Source organism: Octodon degus, unplaced genomic scaffold, assembly GCF_000260255.1.
Source record: "Octodon degus isolate 3935 unplaced genomic scaffold, OctDeg1.0 scaffold00094, whole genome shotgun sequence".
Classification (NCBI taxonomy): Eukaryota; Metazoa; Chordata; class Mammalia; order Rodentia; family Octodontidae; genus Octodon; species Octodon degus.
The window spans coordinates 2,547,670-2,559,787 of record NW_004524670.1 but is presented as its reverse complement, the minus strand read 5'-3'; positions in this window follow the sequence as shown (position 1 = coordinate 2,559,787).

The following is a 12,118-nucleotide window of genomic DNA, read 5'->3' as shown; positions in this document are numbered from 1 at the left end:
GAAGATTTTGAGGAGTATAGGGACTACATCTTCTGTAAATGTCTTGTAGAATTCAGCTGTGAATCCATCTGGACCTGGACATTTCTTTGTTGGTAGGTTTTTAATTACATCTTGTATTTCATTGGCTGTTATTGGGCTACTGAGGGTGGTTATATCTTGTCGATTCAGTTGTGGTAATTTGTACCTTTCTAGGAAACTGTCCATTTCTTCTTTTTTCTATTCTGTGAGAGTAAAGATTCTCAAAGTAGCTCTTAATAATCTTCTCAACTTCCCCTGGGTCTGTCGTAATTACACCCTTTTCATTCCTTATTGCTTGTATCTGAATTTTTTCTTTCCTCTTTTTGATGAGGTTAGCTAGGGCCTATCGATTTTATTTAATCTTTCAAAGAACCATATTTTTGCTTTTTTAATTCTTTGAATTGTTTTCTTCATCTCAATTGAATTAATTTCTGCTCTAATCTTTATGATTTCTTCCTGTCTTTGTTCTCTGGGTTTGGTTTGTTCTTCCTTTTCAGGATTTTGAAGGTGCAGCTTTAGGGTATTTATTTTTTCCCATTCTGTTTTCCTAATGTGTGAGTTCACAGCTATGAATTTCCCTCTGATAACTGCTTTCACTGTATCTCATAAATTACTATAAGTTTTGCTTGAATTTTCATTGAATTGTACATTGTTGAATTGTTGAATTTCTTGTTTAATTTCATCTGTGACCCATTGTTTGCTGAGTAGGGTGACATTTAATTTCCATATATTTAATGTTCTTTCTGGTTTCTTTTGTCATCTATTTCCTGTTTCATTGCACTGTGGTCAGATAATATGCATGGGATATTTTCTGTTTTCTTACATATACTTAAGTATGACCTATGGACCTGTATGTGGTCTATTTTAGAAAATGACCCATATCCAGCTGAGAAAAATGTGTATTCAGCTTTGTTTTGGTGAAACACTCTGTATATGTCCACCAAGTCCATTTATTTCAAGCTGTGGTTCAGTTCTGTTATTTCATTACAATGTTTTCATCTGGTTGACCTATCTTTTGGGGATAAGGGGGTATTAAGGTCTCCTGTTAAAATTTTGGTTTTGGATATTAGATTTTTCATGCCCATTAAGATTTGCTTTATATAGTTGGGTGCTTCTATGTCTGGTGCATACATATTTATGAGTGTTACCTCTTCCTCTTGTATTTTCCCCTTATCAGTATATAGTGGCCTTCTTTATTTCGATTGATCATTGTTGGCTTGAAGTTGAACTGTCTGAGAATAGGATTGCTACTCCTGCTTTTTGCTGAGGTGCTGGGGCATGTAGTATTATGTTCCATCCTTTGACTTTCAGCTTATGAATGTCTTTATGAATTAAATGTGTTTCTTGTATACAGCATATTGTTGGATTGTGTTTCCTAATCCACTGTGCCAGTCTATTTCTCTTAATTGGTGAATTAAGTCCATTTATATTGATGGTTAGAATTGAGATGTGTTGCCTTACAATTGACATGTCTTTTACCTGTTGTCATTTACTCCTTTTTCTCCTATGTTTAATTGCTTGCCCTATTTAGTTGGTTGCTTCCGATCTCATTGATGGAGTTCTGATAATTTTGGTCCCTCTCTAGAACATCTTTCAGTAGCTTTGTGTAGGGTTGGCTTTGTCATCATGAAATTCTTTAGCTGTTATTTGTCGTGGAAGTATTTCATTTCTCCATCAAACGTGAAAGGGAGTTTTGCAGGGTATAGTAGTCTGGGCTGGAATTTGTTTTCATAGAGAACCTGAAGTACTCTGCTCCATGCTCTTCTTGTGTTCGTGGTTTGTGAAGAGAAGTTGGCTGTAATTCTGATAGGTTTTCCTTTGAATGTGAACTGCTTCTTTTCTCTAGCTGCTTTCAGTAGATTATTGTTGTGCTGAATTACTGGGATCTTGACTATTATGTGTCTCAGTGTGTTTTTCATTGGTTTGAGGTTCTTTGGCATTCTGTATGCTTTGGTTACTGAATGTCAGATTGTTTCCTCATATTTGGGAAGTTTTCTGCTATTACTTCTGCCCATATTTTTTTAAATGTCATTTGTATTGACTCCTTCTTTCTCATTGATGCCTATTAGTCTCACATTGTTCCTGTTAGCATCATCTTGCAGGTGATGGATTATTCTTTCCTGCATCCTAGTTGTTTTTAAGAGTTTTATTTGATCTTGAGGTGTGTTAAAATGAAGATCAAACACTTGTAGTTTTTATTCCATGATGTTTGTTTATTTGTTGATTTAACAATTATTAGTTTAGTCAGTTCTAATAATTGGTAATACTGTCAGTATAATTATTTAGTCAAGTTTCAAAAGACAAAAAGTACACTGTTTTCATAATATTTCTTGATAAATTACTGTAAGAGCAGTAACATAATAGTTATCACTTCGAGTGATTAATATATACTTACTTAGAAATCTTAATTGAAACAATTTAGAGGTTAGGTCATGGTTTGGGTTTTATACATTCAGCCCATACAATTCAGTTGAACAGGGCACCTAAATTATAAGTTAAAAAAAGATCTTCATCTGATTATTTCAGATTAATACTAAAACTAAAAAAAATGTGTTTTATTCTCATACATATATATCTGACCTTAAACATGCTATGAATGAATTCAGCAACTAGATAATATCTTTAAACACATGGCTAAGGTCCTTTATCAGGTGGTAAGTTAGAATAGTGTATTTTTGTAAAATTCTTGTTTTCTACCTGCACATTTATTTATTCATGGTATTGTATTTTAGTTATTTAACAAGAAACCCTAGAATTGTAAGACAGAAATAACAGAGAATGTTTGCTTGGTCTGAGTTCCAAGTTTCAATTCCTACTTTTTGTAGATTTTTTTTATGCAAGTTATGCAATTTTTTTCAGTCCTCCAATTTTTGTTTGATTGTTAAATTAGTACTAACTTCATAACTTATCAGTCATTGCTTTTGCATTTGTGAGCACATCACCAATACAGTGCATTCTTCCAGAAATATTTCATGCCATGAGGATTTCTTTATTGAAATGATTTAGGCTATTACCTCATTAAGTGATTTTTTTCTTTTGTTGCAATTGCAAGGGCTGGTTCATGATTTCTCGATTTATATTTATGACTAAAATAACTACTCTACCTGACTTTGTGATTATTTATTCAAGTGATGGGTCATTAATTAGTTTTCATTTTATCTTTAAAACTCTCAAATAGGTTTTGTTCTTAATTATTGTTCAAATATTATTCCTCACCATTTATTTATAAATGTTTGCAGCTTAATTGCTAAGTAGAGATTGCTAGAAAGTCAATAGTTTATTTGTTTTATAATGGGAGTTTAAAGATTTATTTTTGTCTAGGAATTAAAAAAATTCCTAACTTGCAGAATATTATCACTTGATTATTGATAAGTAATATTTTTCTGTGTCGAAACAGAACATAATAGCTTGAAAGTTTAGGTCACTCAATGTTTATAAAACTGAGTATGTTTCTGATAATATCTCCATGTTAAAGATGTTGTATAAAAATGAATTATTCATGCAATGCTAATATGTAGTAAAAACTTAGTTCCTGAGTTTTTACATAGTACTTAGGTACTTGATAGTTCTTTAACAGCTAATAATAATATTAAAAGTAAAAATCCAGAATACTAAACATTGAGTTTTATTTTATTAAAATAAAGTAAAAGAAATAATTGTATGTAATAATTCTTCATAATCATAGCCTACCATACTGGGCAGGGGCTATAGCTCAATGGTACAATGCCTACCTAGCAAGCATGAGGTCATGAGTTGATTCCCAGTGCCATAAGAAAAATAAAACAAAGCCAAATCCTCAGAGATATCACACCATACTAATAAAACTGTAAAGATAGCTAAGGTAAAGGATCAAAGCAATGTGTAAAAATGAATAGGATTTTGAATAATATTTATTTTTGTATTTCTATTATCTATGCTAGGGCATCTATGCAATATCTGTAGATGATTAAATTAATAGTGTCAGCACTCAGTTGTGGTCAGTTGTGCATTTTTAAGTTTTTACTTTGGTGGAATCAATCTCTTAATTGCTTGAATTATTGAATAGGATGATTCTATCTAATCAATGTCATAATTTGGGAAGCTTTTGGGAATTTTTTTTTTTTTTTGCGTATCATTCCAATCTGAAGCACAATTTTGTCAGGTCCAGGATGTTTGCTTTTATGTAGTGTAAAAATTTTTTGGAATAGGCCAACATTTAACAATTCTTGATAAAGATTCAAATTCATGTGGAGGCAGGGGAGTGAACAGGTTTAGTCACAGTGGACCAACACTTGGCCAAGCTAAACTGTACTTATAGCATTCAGACAGGATAAGCTATTCCTTGACTGATTAGCCAAATATCAGCTGCCATTTGACACAAATTTATTGTTTTGAAGAAAATAAATATTTTCCTATTTTCTGAATCATACAAGAATGAAGAAAATAGAAACTGCAATAGAGCTAGTGCTTTAAATAAAGCATAAATAGAAAAAAGATAAGTGTCTGAAGAGACAGATATGATTATCTTGATTGGAATGTTGCACAATATGTATACATATATTGGGACTTCGGTCTATAAATATTTACTACATTTGTGTGTTGGCTTGAAAATGGGAAAGATAATGTATTTCCTTTGAAAAAATATTATTCTTATTATTTTATATTTAAACAAAGTATTTAGTATCTAATGTGTATGTTCTTACATTCTTTAGCCCCAAACAGATTGAGCTTTGACCTGTGGTCTAGAGGATTTCAAAAGCAGGAAAACTTCTGAATTTCAATTCTAAATTTGTTTCAGTTGCAGTGCTGTTAAACTGTGGAAGTGTGGTTCATCAGTTTAACCCAATATTCAGGGTAAGACAGTCAGAGGAATGCATCTTTCACAGAAAATTAACAAACAGCCATATAGCACCTAATGGCCTAAAAAGCTTAATCTATTTCCCAGATCATTTGAATTACTATCTAAGACTTTTCTTTCTTCTTTTTCTTACTGAAGAATATCAAGTTCAATATCTTATTTCTGCACACTTCAGATGAAAGCAGACTGTCTTTTCTTTCAAACATAAACCCAATAATTGCTATTTGGTCAACACGCTCTTTTATGGATTATATCTTGATGCTAAAAGACAATAATTGAGCTTAAAGTGCTATGCTTAAGATTTCAGAGTAATATATAGCAAATGCAGTAGAGAATCTTTTTCTTTCTATGTGAATTTCTGTCTATTTCTTAATGGAAATTCACATCAATGAGAACGTAGCAATTTGATATTTATTATCTCACTCTAGTTAAGAACAAGCTTTATTGAACACATGGCTGTCCCCTGCACAAAATAAATTACCTCTTGGCACTGAAGTTCTTTTAAATAAATATTTTCTCTCTTTTAATTTTAAATAAGCTTTTACCATCTGCTCTGTCCTTTTGCTGCAAATGCCAGAGAGCATAACTTACTATTTTCCCATTTACAAACTGCAGACAGAGAAGTGATTTGGTGCTTGGCATGTCTACATTCTTAATTCTACACAGTCAGTATTTGTTTTCCTTTTCTCATGCTTCAAATGTAATGAGAGATATTATTTTACTCTGACATACTGAAATATTTTCCAGAAAAACAGAACACAGAGAAGGAAGAATGATTAATTGAAATACCAAGCTATGACCATTATCTGTAGAAATGTAATGTACCTGAAGTAGTGTAATCAAATACAGGTGATGTTAAGCCTAATTGTGTTAGGTGAATGCCATATAGTTTATTGTGCCAAGACTCCGGATAAAGAAAATCTATTTGTGTCCTAAAAGGCACAAAGGACATTTGCAATTTTTTTTGCATCTATGTATTTAGCCCGCCTGTCTCTGTTGATAGGATACATATTCCAGAAACATATTTACAATTGCCTGGATATTAAGTATCATACATCACAGAACACAGGGTGGGTATAATAAATCTAGTAAAAGTATGGAAATTATTTTCAATTGAACCCAGACTCATGAAGCTTTTTCTTTTAACACACTGCATGAGACATAGCTAAATATATGCATAATGAAAAAGTCTCTAATCAAAAAAAAAAAAATCCAAAGAAAGGAAAACAGGAAAAACATGAGAATAAATTTATAAGACATAATATTGCTTGTAGGAAAGTGACAATATTTTATAAAAGCAGAACTTAGGAGCTTTCAAGGCTTTGGGTAGTCTCCTGAGAGGTTTTGCTCCCTCTGGAGAGGTCCTTTCTGTATTGATCTCTCAACACAACATCTTACAGCGGTCAGAGAGGGGATGGTCAGGCCTGAGATGCTGTAGATGAACAGGTTAATCTGGATTCTCTCTCTCAGTTCAGGATCAGACAGTGGTGAAGTGGTATGTGTTGTAGGATTAGATTACAGACACATCAAAGCACTCAGGTGCTGCTGTTCACAAGCACATTGTGTTTATTTTCTTGCAGTCCTTACTACAGCTGAAATCAGTCCTTATCTTTTAATGTTAAATTCAGCAGTATCCCGAGCTTGTCATTTTATCCGTTGTGCTTCATATGCAAAAGTCACTTTGGAAACAGAGTGGGAAGAGAAATATGGGGAATTTAAAACTAAGCAACGGCTTAAAAGCTACAGATGTTCTTATAATGATAAGACAAGTAAATAATCCATGCAGAGGGATGTGTTTTTTTGTTTGCTATCAATATGAATCTCTCATCCAGTAATTCTTCCTTGTCATAAAGCTTCTAAAAGGTAATTACTTATATATAACATTCAATTCAAAATAATTTGGACACACAATACTTATCAAATATGTCAATCTCATTTGTTTCTTATAAATGAGAATATGGCATCATGAATATCTCATATTATCATTTCTTTAGGATATACTGTAATGTTACACTAGTATGCAATAACATAATTGTTTACTATTTTATTTTATTTTAATTAATTAATTTATTTTTTCTGCATGGTCTCACTATGCAGCTCAGACTCGTAATGATCCTCCCCCTGATTTCTGCCTCCTTAGTGCTGGGATTACAGGCGTGTATCACCAGGCCCAGACTCCGTCATCAGCTCAGCACGTCCGGGGTGGGGTCATCATTACATGTGGTGCCAGGGATCGAACCCTTTGTTTACTATCTTAAACATCCATTCCTGTCTTTGATATGAAAGCAATTGTTATTTTAAATATATAATCTTTAAAAATTCATTATAAATATCCTTTAATTTATATTCCATGTACATTTTAAATTTTATAATATTCCTTTAGCTTCTATGAGCACAGCATTTACTATTATCCATGATCCATAAATATTGAAGTGATTCTGCTTCTCTAAAATGCTCTTTCTGAGAATATAAGGTAGAAATTATCACAGAGACAGATATTTAACCCAGAAAGGTCCACTCGACATGTATCTTGTCACTCTTGTGTGGTCCTGGGGACAAGGCCAGGCTATGAGAGTTCTTTGCTAACATTTGTATACATCCATCCAAGAAAAGTCAGTTTTTTCAGTGGAAACAATCACCAATGCAAAGCTGAGGAATATATATATATATATATATATATATATATATATATTCATTTATAAAAGGATCCATAGACTAAATATTAAGGCTGACTGCTAAGTAGCAAAGCCTAAAAACCTAAAAAATACAGTAATGGAACCATTTATCCTTGCCTATGTAGACTTGGTCTTGCATGTACTTGTGACTATATCATGCAAATTCCAATTCAATATCATCTTTTCCTTTCCTGCACACAACACATTCTCTTGTCTGTCTTCTAATAAGAAGTGCTACAAAAGTGTTTAAAAGCATGGGACAGACAGAGGTCAGAGAAACCTTGTTTGGGGAAGACCAACATGTTACTGTTTATACGAACGACACTGTAACTCATCAGGGGAAGATATGGTAAGGAGAACTTATGTGCTCAACAGACCTCCTCTGGTATTTCTGAGACATAAGGACCTGATTTCATTCAATGCTTACTAAATGCATTTTCTTAGAAGAGACATTTGCCTCCTAATACTGGCTATCTCACCTTACAATTGCACAAGGAAAGAATTTGTATTTCATCAGATTGCATCATCTTTCATCCACAAGTTTAGTTGGAAATATACAGAAGTCAATAAAAATATAGTCATGATAAAAGTCCCAATATTTAATATGCTGCTGAAACTGTAGAAGATTACCCCAGTTTCCCATATTTCTGTCTTTGTTTTAAAAACCCAAGGCTTAGTAATAAAAAATCATTGGGGGCCGGGGAGATGGCTCAGTAGGAAAAGCACTTGACTGGCAAACACAAGGGTCTGAGTTCAATCCCTGGTTCCGCCAAAATAAATAAATAAATAAATAAATAAATAAATAAATAAATATCATTGAATTATGATTTCTGAATCAGTGAAGGAAACATGTAACCTTACCTTCTTTGAATTAACATAATCATTTAATGTCACTGAATCTGGAATCCATATAGTTGTGTCACCACCAGTGACGTAAGTTGGTTGTAATGTCTAATAAGTAAAATTTTAATAAAGGGATCTGTTAAGCTATAAAGATTGTAATAGAATCTAATTTCATAGCTTTTATAAATTTTTTATTCAAAACCAGTTTCATTCTGAATAAGAATATACAGCATTATGAACCCCCCCCCCAAAAAAAAAAAAAAAAAACCTCTCTTCTTTAACACACACAACTCAGATTGTTTGTGCCCTAAAGTCATGACTAGACATTGTTGACTAATACAGTTTCTATTATTGTGGAGCTCAGCAGGAACATACTGCATAATCAAATTTTATTTTTCTTTCCAATTAAAAATGATTCATGATGTTCATGGTTCTTTTATTTGCATTGTTGTAAAAATTTCAAGCCCAATTGTTTATTTTATTAAAGTCATTAATAGCTTTTTCAGTCTTCCATCTCTCATTCTGCCACTAAGTAACAATTTTTGGTTTTATTATTACTTTTATGGGCTCTTCCTAGTAATTGGGAAGGTTCTTAAGGCCTACCTGATTAATGGATAATAAGAATATTTTCAGCATCAATATGTCAGTATAGTGACATGTTTGAGACATTATGGTCATTGGCATTGTGTAAAAAAACTCAACAGCAGTATGAATTCAGTTAATTTCATTTTCTCCAATATTATTGGACTATGAATCATACAGAAAACCAAAACATCTGAAAATCTTGTGTTAAGTGTTAACTATTTCTTACTTTGTTCTTTGAATGTGAGAAGCACTGTAGGACATCCAAACCAAGGAACAAAGATCCATTTGTATGGATCATGCTATTTTTTTGGTTATTTCCTGAAACTTGAATAACATAGAACAAACTTAAAACAAAATGACAACATAATTCAAATTGCTTTTTGTGAGACAGCCTCTCTATGTGTCTGTCTATATACTATACCTAGATTTATATATCTATATTGGGTAAGTATATTTAAGTCATTTAAAATCAAGCTCAAAAGTAAGTTTTATATGATAGCATATGGTAGTCAAATATTTTCTATAATTTTAAGGAAAATCTTATGACATGCATAATTTCATTTTAATGATTTTGAAAATGTTTTCATGTATTGATGAATTCCCAACTCTCAAAATGACTGAGTACAAAAATAACAATTAAATCTATTTTTCCTTTTTTCTATTAGTGGCAACAAAGAATGGGTTTTAAGGGAAAATGGGAAGCAACAGGAATTTTAGCTTAGTACTAAATTATGCCTAAATTGGCGTAAAATGTTCTGGTGCACTCATATAATAGGGCAACCATAAATAATGTAAATATATTATTTACTGTATTTTTAGAAAAAGACTTTAGAAGTTTGCATCACTAGAAAGATAAGTATTGAGAAATAGATATACTTCATCTGACTTCAGCATTGTACAGGGGCCAGGGAGATAGCTCAGTAGAATAAGCACTTTCCTGGCAAGTGCAAGGGCCTGAGTTCAATCCCCGGTTCCGTAACAAAACAAACAAAAGAAATTGTACAATATATACATAAGTTAACACATCACATTTTACTCCCTAATATATACAGACTTTCTTGTATGTATCAGCTAAGAAATAAGAGAAGGAATATGGGCTCCTCTATCTTTTGACACCATTCACTGAATATGCACTCAGTCATACACTGTCTGTTTTGTGAGCTTTCTAGAAACACTCTTCTCCCATTTCACGTATAACATTTGACTTAATTTCATTGAACTTGTACAGTGTGAATCCATAACTGCTTTTCATTTTCTATTGCTGACCAATCTGAACCCAGAGTATATCATAATTTGTGGTTTAAAGAAAGCTCTTGAATATTTCTTTTGTTGGGTTGTTTTAATGTATTTTATAGTACAGGGTTTATAGGGTCTCACTACGTAGATCGGACTCGACGTGATTCCCCTATTTTCAGCCTCTCAAGTGCCAGTATTACAGGCACAAGCCACCATGAGCAGTCTCATTCGCCATCTCAGCATGCTCTGGGGGTGGGGCTGGCACAGCATGCTGGGAATCGAATCCCAGTCCCTGTGTCTGTGTAAACAGGTGCTTTAATCTGCTGAGCTATCTGGCTGGCCCATTCCCTTGAATTTTTTTCTTTTTATATAATCAATTTTATTTAGTTGTTTATTTATTTTTAATACATTGCATATTGTTATTTTCCTAGTAGTTATTCAGAGGACAAGATGTAGACATGGTATCTTGTCTAAACACTATTAGTACAAACATTTTTTCTCACTGGACTAAGAGTAAGTAGCTGTGTATCAATCCTAATATATATATATATTCACTACAAAATGGTCCTTTATTTATATCCCCTTTTTTGTTTTGTTTTGTCAGAGATGGGTTTTCCATTTCTGTTAGAGTTGAATATTTCTTAAAAACATTAACTTGAATCTATTGATTCTTAAACAGGAAACTGCAGATTAACATTAAATAGAACTTCTAGCAGAAAAACTGTCAAAAGTTGTTCAAGTACAGCACAATATCTTATAAAGCAAAAATCATATTAAAAACTTGTTGAATAAAAAAAGGATATCAGTGAGTAGGGAAAGTAGTAAGCAATGTACAATGTTGAGCACCCACTTTACATTTCAGAGAGGAGACTAACAAACTGGATTTCAGTGAATTTAGCAATATAAACATCATCAAAATTGGAGATGAAGTCAGAGTTCAATTTTTCTCTCCTGTAGGAGAAACAAAACAGTTTACTAGTAATGTGAAACTGGCCAAAACACAATAATGTCACACACTGGTGTGCTCTTGGCACATTAATGTTCTGATGATGAGGAAGGAAAGAGGTGTGAAAGCAGCACCTGTTCAGAAGTAGCCCCATGGTGCAGCATCAGTGTGTGAGGAGCAACAACTGCTGATTCTTCTGTTTTTCACAACTAAGCAGGAAGTGAAAACTAGATACAATATATTTTAGAAAAAAATACAAAATTGGAACCATAATTAACCAACATCAAGCTTTTCCTCTGTAGTGGTCAATATACTATGTCAACTTGGCTGGATCCCCTGGGGCCGGTTCTACTAACTGGGTCATGGAGGTCTGCCCCATTGGGCAAGGAGGTCCTGCCCCAGAGTGACTCATCACAAAAATGATACATAAAGTGGCTTAGGAAGGATTCAGCCTCACTTCCTCAAGGAGTTCCGATCTCCCTCGCCCTACTTTGCAGCCACCCCACTTCGGAGGAGCTGCAGTCTTCAAAGTGCAGTTCCAGTCTTTGCAGTCAGCTTGGAAGAAAGGGATGGAGGCTTGATAGACGTCACAACTGCTGCTCATTCCTCTGCTCTCCGCAATCATGGACTGCTTCTTTCTGTCCTGGAGCCAGCCAAGTATGGACTGAAACCTCCACTAACTGTGATCTAATAAGCCTTTCTTTCCTTCATTTTGGGTATTGGGTATTTTGTCCCAGCAATGGAGTAAAAAGTAACTGAGACATGCTCTACATTGACGTAGATAGACTTGTTGTATAACAGAACCTAGAAATATTTTTATCATGTAGTAAACTGAGAATTTTAGGTAAATAACAATACAGGCACAGATAACATCGAAAGTACAAGAGCTAAAAAGATCAAATATAGCATGTTTGGAGACAGGTAATAGGTTTAGCCAAACAATTCTTACCCATAGACCTAAAAGAAATAAGGTAAAAA